Raw genomic sequence first — 6,000 nt, 5'->3', positions numbered from 1 at the left:
GATAAAGTGGTTAAAGACTCTGTGAAAATCATAAGAAGTGATAATGGCACTGAGTTCAAGAATTTGATTATGGAAGAGTTCTGCAAAGACCAAGGAATCAAGCAGGAATTCTCTGCTCCTAGAACTCCACAGCAAAATGGAGTTGTTGAAAGAAAGAATAGAACTATTATTGAAGCTGCACGAACTATGCTTGATGAGGCAAAGTTACCAACCTATTTTTGGGCTGAAGCTGTGCATACTGTTTGTTTTACTCAGAATGCAACACTTATCAACAAGCATGGAAAGACACCATATGAGATGGTGAAGAAAAAGAAGCCAAATATGAAGTATTTTCATGTATTTGGATGCAAGTGTTTTGTTCTTAAGACTCACCCTGAACAGCTATCCAAATTTGATCTAAAAGCTGATGAAGTAATTTTTGTTGGATATCCACTTTCCACAAAAGCCTTCAGAGTCTACAATTTAAGAACAAGGGTTGTCATGGAATCTATCAATGTCTCTTTTGATGATAAGAAGATTACTGGACTTGAAGATTTCAATGATCATGATCAGCTCAGATTTGAGAATGAAGTTTTAAATTCTGATTCTGTAAATCTTGACAGTCTAAATCCTGATACTGCAAACTCTGATGGGTTAAACTCTGATGTTATTGAAACTGTGGTGACTATGCTAAAGGAAAATGCACCTGTGCAGGGGGAGCATATAGAAGATCCAAACATATCTCAAGAAGCATCAGAATCTAGAACAGGCTCTTCAAGTTCTGATTCATCAAGTTCTGATAATTCTGGAAACTCGAGTTCTGATAATTCTGGAAACTCAAATTCTGAAGGATCCAACTCAGAGAGCATAATTTCAGGGGGAGCATCAGAAAATGTTGATGGAGACAGCATGGATCATGGGGGAGCATCGAGTTCTAGAGATAACCTTCCATCTGCAAGGAAGTGGACTAAAGCACATACACCTGACTTGATTATTGGATATCCTGAAGCAGGTATAAGAACTAGAACAGCAACATCAAATGAATGTCTCTATCACTCTTTTCTTTCTCAGACCGAACCAAAGAAAGTGGAAGAAGCTCTTCAAGATGCTGATTGGGTGCAAGCAATGTAGGAAGAGTTAAATGAATTTGAAAGAAATAAAGTTTGGACCCCAGTGCCAAGACCAAAGAACAGATCTGTTGTTGGTACAAAGTGGGTTTTCAAAAACAAAACTGATAGTGATGGCATAATTACAAGGAATAAAGCAAGGCTTGTTGTAAAAGGATATTCTCAATAGAAGGGAATTGATTATGATGAAACATTTGCACCAGTTGCTAGATTGGAAGCCATAAGGATATTTTTGGCTTATGCTGCTCACAAAAAGTTTACAGTCTTTCAAATGGATGTAAAAAGTGCTTTTCTTAATGGAGAATTGGAAGAAGAAGTATATGTTGAACAACCTCCAGGTTTTGTAGATTCAAAATTTCCTAATCATGTCTACAGACTTGATAAAGCACTTTATGGCCTTAAGCAAGCTCCAAGAGCATGGTATGAGATATTAGCTCAGTTTCTTCTGGAAAGTGGATTTAACAGAGGGACTATTGACAAAATATTGTTTTATCTCAATCATGAAAAGGACTTACTTTTGGTGTAGATATATGTTGATGATATCATTTTTGGTTTTACAAATGACGGACTTTGTAAAAGGTTTGCCAAGCTAATGCAGTCAAGATATCAAATGAGTATGATGGGAGAACTTAGCTATTTTCTGGGCCTTCAAGTCAAGCAGAATGAAGAAGGAACTTTTATTTGTCAATCTAAGTACACCAGAAATTTGGAATGCAAGATTGTTCAAGTGCATCCACTCATATGGCCACTGCAATAAAATTGGATAAGGATACTGGTACATCAGTAGATATTACTGATTACAGAGGTATGATTGGCTCACTACTCTATCTAACTGCAAGTAGACTTGATATCATGTATGCTACCTGTCTTTGTGCAAGATTTCGAGCAGATCCAAGAGAACCTCACTTAACAGTTGTGAAAAGAATTTTCAAGTACCTTAAGGGTAAAGCTGATCTGGGATTGTGGTATCCTAGAGAATCAGACTTTAAGCTAATAGGTTACTCAGATGCAGATTTTGCAGGATGCAAAATTGACAGGAAAAGCACAAGTGGAAGATGCCAATTTCTTGGTGGCAGATTAGTTTCTTGGTTTAGCAAGAAACAAAAGTCAATTTCCACATCAACTGCAGAAGCATAATACATTGCTGCAGGAAGCTGTTGTGCACAGATTCTTTGGATGAAGAATCAGTTACTGGATTATAGGTTAACATATTCTAAAATCCCTATTTACTGTGATAATCAAAGTGCTATTGCTATGACAGGTAATCCAGTTCAACACTCAATGATAAAGCACATCAGCATTAGGTACCACTTCATAAGGGAACATGTGGATGAAGGTAAAGTGGAATTGCATTTTGTTCCAACGAACAACAACTAGCAGATATCTTCACAAAACCACTATGTGAAGCTGCTTTTACAAAATTGGTAAATGAACTTGGAATGGTTTCATGTTCTTTCTCTAAATCTGCTTAGTTTATGTTCTGATACATCAGACTTTATGATAAGTATTTACAGATATTACTATCTTTGTGTATTCTGTGCTTAAATTGAAATTTTCTAAGTGCTGATTGTTGTCTGGTGTGAATTTCTAAACTCTGATAGTGATACGAATGTTTCTGTGACTATTCAATCCAATAAGGATAACTGTGCTAGATGCTGATCTAGTAGTCTTTAATATGCTAAAATCCCATGTTTAAAATAATTGTTTATGTGGAAATCTTTTAACACAAGCAAATTCTGATATTGAGCTTGGTTAAAGTTTACTTTGTGTATCTTATTACTAAGTCAAAAACTAGAATAGTGCTTCTTATCTGTTAAGTTCTGATGTTAGTAAATCTGATGGATGTACTAAGTGCTGATAAGCCTCACTTATCAAAAGAAAAGAAAAGAAAAGAAAAGTAATAAATATCAGGTACTCCTTTGAGATCTAGAGAAAAATATATGTGGAAGGGAAGATCCAAGTGCATTGCTGGTATTAAGTAATATGCATTAGAAAAGCAAAATAAAATTTTCTTGGTGACTTTTCACATTCTCTGATTACTGGAGAAATACTCTGATAATAGCATAAATTCTGATAAGCAGTTGTGACTCACTTACACTGAGAAGCCATTGTAAAAAGGAATTTCAAAAGATGCATAAAATGAGCACAAAACAGTTGAGGTGGACTCATGCATGAACTCATTCTATAGTAGACTTCAGAATAATGACAGATTTTAAGCAAAGTTCTTAGTTATGCCTTATTTCTAAGATGTACTGAAGTAAATTAGACTTTACTCTTTGTCTGATAGTTAGCTTAATGCACACACATACACTCCATATGAATGATGAAAATTACTGTGGTGATAAATGTTATTTTAGATGAACAGTTTAAGTGTTAGTTGCATAAATTATGAGGACAAGTTCTGATGATTAAGTTCTGATGTACCCATATCAGTATTTGTGTGAAGAATAACAGGAATAAACATTCACTTTTCGAGTAAAGGAGCCATATTATGATGACTTTTAAATCCTGATAAGAATCAAGTTCTAATGCTGACGTGGCAGTATTTATTTACTTGGTTTATTATTGGTCATTACTTGAACGGTCATATTTTTACAGAATATTGGTTTATGTGAGATAAAGCAGTAATAATCATTTGTTTAGTGGGAACAGTTTTTTTTTAAACTGAACGTGCAATGTAATTATTACTTATTTACTATGCCCATTAACTTTTGCCTTAACTGCTGCATGTCTGACAGGTGTAAAGGTCTGTTCCACTTCTTATTAACTGCTGTCACGTGGGGTGTCTAAGTAAAAGAGATAAAATATTTTCAAATCTTTTATTTTCATTTTTATTCTACTCTCTCTCTTTTCTTATTCTCTCTCACATTTTCTGACGGTTTTCTTTACAGACATTTTCTCAAACACCTTACAGGCACTCTAACTTCTCACTTATTTCTGATGGCGCCCAAGGATTTAATTGTTGATGGAGCCAAGTTTGTCCCAAATAATTATGCTACAATCTTGACCAAGGCTGAAGCTCCATCAGATTTGCACTTTGTGCAAGATTTATTAGCTCATAGTGAGATTGGGTATGCTTTGACCCAACCTCAAACTATTTCAAGCCAACAAGTGCTGACATTTTGGAGAACTGGGCTTTTTGATGATGGTGGTGCTACTGGTACTCCAAGCATCATTTTCACATCAAGAGATATCGAGCATGTGGTTACACCTAGAGCAATTCGTAAAGCTCTCCACTTACCTGAAGGTTGCACATTCTCAACAGTGGAGAATCTTGTCTTACAGCAGCTCATGGCCAGCTTGGGCTATGAGAAAAGTTTGGGAAAGCTGGGTCAACTGAAAAGAGCAAATATCAGAAAGGAATGGAGCTTTTTCTTTGATTGTATCACTAAGGCATTCACCAATAAGTACTCCAACTTTGATGCTATTCCCATCATGAGTCAACAAATCGGGTATGCCCTTATTTATCAAACTCATTTTAATTTTGCAAGTGCTGTGTTATGTTTCATAGGGGATAGGATGATAGAGGATAGGAATGTAGTATACTTTGCTAGATTCTGTCAGCTTATATATACTTTATGTTGTGTTGATGAACCCCAACCTACCAGTGATTTAATTCCACCCTTCAAGCTTGCAAAAAGGGCCTTTAATGATTTGTTAAATGCTGACATTAAGAAACAAGTACAGAGACCCTTACAAATTCCTCAGTTAGTAAAACAGATTCTGGTAAATGCTGATCCACAAACATACACATCTGTTTACCCTGATGTTCAACCCACCAACACATCACAGCCAACACAACAGCCTTCAGAACATACCACAACTACACAAACACCTCAAACTTCTCAACCTCAACCAACTCAACCATCTATCAGGACATATTTCAAACCATCACAGTCATCTCAACCTCAACCTTCAGCACATCCATTGAAACCTTCATCTTCCAAACCCAAGAGGACTAAGATAGTACCCCAGTCTCAACAGAAGAGAAGGAGAATTATTCTGAGAGATGAGTCAGACAATGAGGAACAGGTTCCAAAATCAGAACCTGTTGTAGTAGAAGCTGAGAAGATCACTTCTCAGAAAGATACTGAAACTGGGAGTTCTAGGCCCCTCAAAAGGCTTAGAAAGCTAAATTCTGATGATGAAGCTCCCAAAGTTTCTAATTCTATAAAGAGACTTAAAAAGCAAAGAGCCAGGATGGCTGTAACTTGTAAGTGTATCATTACACTCTGAAGCAACTCTGGAAGAAGCATCTAAGGAAGGGGGTCAGGAATCTCTGATCCCAACAGAACCTATAGTAATTGAATTACTTTCTACTGCTGAATCAGCTCAAAAGTCTCCTATTCAAGAGCAAGAGTATATTCCAGAGCAAGTGCCTACACCTCCTGTGTCTCCTGTAGTTGATCCAGTACATACTGAAGAACCATGTACAAGTGCTGAAATTGATATTCATAACTTGATTGTGCCTGAGGTTCTGTACTTGGAAGCTCCACCAACTCAACTCACATCACCAACAACACCAATTCTAGATGCTGATTTCAATGAAGATATTCCAACCACACCAATTCTGAATCTAGATGATGAAAATCAGATTTTAGGTGGGCATCAAGATTTGGCTGTTGATCAGAACTTAGTTGCAGATTAGCACTTAGAGGATGATGTTGAAGCCTCTATAGCCTCACATACTGTTATTTTATCAGAAGATGCTGATATTGCAGGCTCTGTAAGTTCTGATGCTGATAATGCTGAACTTACTGGTGAAGTTGCTGCAAATGTAGATACTTATGCAGCTGGTCCATCAGGACATGCACCTCAACCAGCTCCATGTAAAGCTAATTTGATCAAGAAGTTTGTTAGGGAGGATGCACCAGTACCTTGGAGTGAAACTCTT

This window comes from Apium graveolens, chromosome 8, assembly GCF_009905375.1.
Source record: "Apium graveolens cultivar Ventura chromosome 8, ASM990537v1, whole genome shotgun sequence".
Lineage (NCBI taxonomy): Eukaryota > Viridiplantae > Streptophyta > Magnoliopsida > Apiales > Apiaceae > Apium > Apium graveolens.
This window is presented reverse-complemented; position numbering follows the sequence as displayed.